This window comes from Palaemon carinicauda, unplaced genomic scaffold (genome assembly GCF_036898095.1).
Source record: "Palaemon carinicauda isolate YSFRI2023 unplaced genomic scaffold, ASM3689809v2 scaffold354, whole genome shotgun sequence".
Classification (NCBI taxonomy): Eukaryota; Metazoa; Arthropoda; class Malacostraca; order Decapoda; family Palaemonidae; genus Palaemon; species Palaemon carinicauda.
The window spans coordinates 53706-56941 of record NW_027171222.1 but is presented as its reverse complement, the minus strand read 5'-3'; the positions used below and the strand labels follow the sequence as shown (position 1 = coordinate 56941).

Below are 3236 nucleotides of genomic sequence, written 5' to 3'. Positions count from 1 at the left end.
TCTGGTAACTTGTTGGGTTATTGTAAATATTTTAAACTCAATTCTTGCTTTAGTAGGCAGCCGGTGTAAATCAATGAGTGTAGGAGTGATATAAATTCTCTCTCTCTCTCTCTCTCTCTCTCTCTCTCTCTCTCTCTCTCTCTCTCTCTCTCTCTCTCAATTGTAAATGACCTATTGTAGAAATAGCTAGAACTCCATCCTATGATCTGTTCAAAGTTTTGAAGCCTTGATATTTTAAGAGTGTGTGGGGGGGGGGGGTGGGAGGGAGGGGGGCATTTGTCACCAGTCCCTCCGGCATGGCAGGAAGCTTCTTGGTTGAGAGAGAGAGAGAGAGAGAGAGAGAGAGAGAGAGAGAGAGAGAGAGATTTTAACACGAATAAAAACGGGTACTATATCGATTTTATGTAGCTTTTAACATCTAACACGTAGTCAATATTATACAAATTTGATTAACATTTTTACTGATATTATATAAGACTTCATTTCGAGTAATTAAAGTTGCAATTACTTATTTAAGAAATTAATTGGAAATGAAATTAGTTTCAAGATCCTTTGTAGTTTCTAATATTTCAAAGAATCTACAGAGGGTTTTAGAATGTGGACTATATTTCGTTCTAAGCGGTAATAAGAAGAAGAAGAAGAATGAACTGTGGAGATTTTTATTACCCCGGTACGATGTGCCTTGGGTCTCCATAGGGACCAAATCTCATTGATCACATCAGACAGACCATTTGAGGCACCCGGATTTTAATGCTTTGTCTCTTCTCCAGTGTTGAAATATTATTTTCATTCTTGTGTTTGACATCATATGTAAGCGTGTATACACACACACACACACACATATATATATATATATATATATATATATATATATATATGTATATATATATATATATATATATATATATATATATATATATATATATATATATATATGGGTATACTCAAACACAAGCAATGTGCATTAGTTATGTATTCACAATTCAATACATGGTGAGCAGCAATGCAATAACAATGTTGAGGGCACGCTTGCTCCAGCGAGACTGCCCCAATTCAATATCTCCCGCCTTTAATAGATTATGGCGGGAATACAAATAACTTTCAAAGTGCATTATATGTAAACATCCTACATCCCCTCTCTAAAATAAATGTATTACATTTTCATGAAATTGAGGGTTTATCAAGTAATCATACAGCAAGAGAAGTATAAGGCATACTGATGACAAAATGGTGTTATATAAAAGATAACACAAATCATATAAGTGGAGCGCGATTACGTGCTCATTGCAAAGTAAGACGACATTTAGTTGCATGAAATTATCAAATTATTACAAACTGGTCACATATTCAGTACAAAAAAAAATATCAAATTGTGCATAATTAAAGAGAAACCAAATTGTACATAAATGAAAAATCATGAAATATAGTCTTCATGCCAACTCTGAGGATTTATTTTCCTGGTCCCTCTTCTGGGTTGGGGGTCGGCACACAAGTCAGCGGGGGAAAGTGAACGAGTAGGTGGGGGGAAATCCTGCACTCTTATTTCCCGAAGATGTTTTCTGTTTCTCGTTGATATTCTTCCACTACCATCTAGTTTTATGACATATTGGATGTCTCCTTTCATTTCAACGACTTTTGCAATACGATCCCAGGCCTTAGAGACAACATTTTGCACTGCTACTGTGGTACCCGCTTGAAAGGGGCGGAGTCTCTTTGCACTAGAATCATGACGGAACTTGACATTTCTCAGGTGTTTACCCATCTTCTCCTCTCTGTCTATCATAATGTCTGCCCACTGTTCTGTTATCTTATGATAGCTTTTAATCATGGGGACTGAGTCCCTGAGTTGTCGTCCCATGGCTAACTGTGCCGGCGATTTATCGATGTCTCTTAGGGGCGTATTTCTATATTGCAAAATGGCTCTTGCAAAACTATGTGTCGAGGCTTCCGTCGCTTCTTGTGTTATCTTGAATGGTTCTCTTTGCTGTACGTACTGCTGCCTCTGCCCTTATTCGGAAAAACTTATATGAAGGTTGTAAAAAATGATGAGAAAACAAACATCAAAGTGAACATTGAATTTATTATTGAACATACAATAAATTTAAAGCATAATATTATGCAGAATATAAATTAATATTAATGACACTTGATGCTGCCCCGATATCTAGGTAACTCTGGCACTAGTTACCTAACCTCCACACTCCGAATCGCTTATAACCAGTGAAAAGTTTATAAGATTCGTCGAGCAATACCATTACCATGATGACACTGTGCATAGCCTATAAAAGATATGATACGTCTATCAGAAAATTGTACATGAAATTATTGCCTATGCAAGCGACTTAAAGTTCAGAGTAAGATTCAATAAAAAGATCTCAAAAGATATGATAAATGGCAAAGCAAAATATTAACAAGAGTAAATTTTTTCTGGTTACAAGTTTTATTTTTTACGGGATTAATGACTCGGCGCTAAAATTATTCATTCAATAACTTTAAATCTCGTAAAGTGTGCCAACATTTACCGAGACCTACCTCAAAGTTATCAAGCGCCTGCTTGCTCGATATAAATCCACGGAGTTGAAACCCTCTGAAGTAATCCAGCAGTATGTGGTGGATGCCAAAGACTATGGTAGGGAAATAGTATCCCCGTCTTGGCCTCTCTTCCATGCTGCTACACAAAACATTATATGGTTCCTCTGAAAACTCACTCCCTTGGAGAATCATGCCCTCGTCTCTCCATTGCACTTTGGTGAAACTGGTGGTACTTAGCACTTCATTATTTCACAGCAATAAAAGTCCTTCAAGTGAAAAGAGTTCATTAGTAATAATCACACATTAGTTGGCAAGTTTCTAACGAAGGTCGAGTTAATCCATTTTCCTTTAGTCAAGAGAACTGCTTCCTTGGAGGGTTAGGCAGATACTGCTTGGTAAAAATTCTTACCACTACTCGTTAACTTCGTTAACTAATTCAAGAAGGGCTAAATACTATGAAATGGTCTCAAATGCCAGCACACAAAGTATTTACAGCTATTAAATATAATAAGTTTTACATTTGAGATCTTTTTATTTTCCAAGAGAGTTGAAAACCAAGGATTATGAAAAAAGTCAAAGTACTTTTTTCGTACTAAAAATAAACAAGATAAAGAAAACGAGAATACAAGGATTCTGAAGTTGGAAAGAAAAGATAAAAACAATATATTTAACAAGATAAAGAAAACGAGAATACAAGGATTCTG

At 35.9% G+C, this 3236-nt stretch overlaps 1 long non-coding RNA gene across 1 annotated transcript; it reads right to left on the bottom strand.

The window, feature by feature from the left end:
* Nucleotides 1-2066: 2066 nt before the first annotated feature.
* On the bottom strand, nucleotides 2067-3032 carry LOC137636682 (uncharacterized). Its single transcript, XR_011043188.1, has 2 exons — nucleotides 2533-3032; nucleotides 2067-2279 (listed from the first exon to the last, which is right to left on the bottom strand). It is a non-coding gene; the product is annotated as an uncharacterized lncRNA (long non-coding RNA).
* Between the last annotated feature and the right edge of the window lie 204 nt (nucleotides 3033-3236).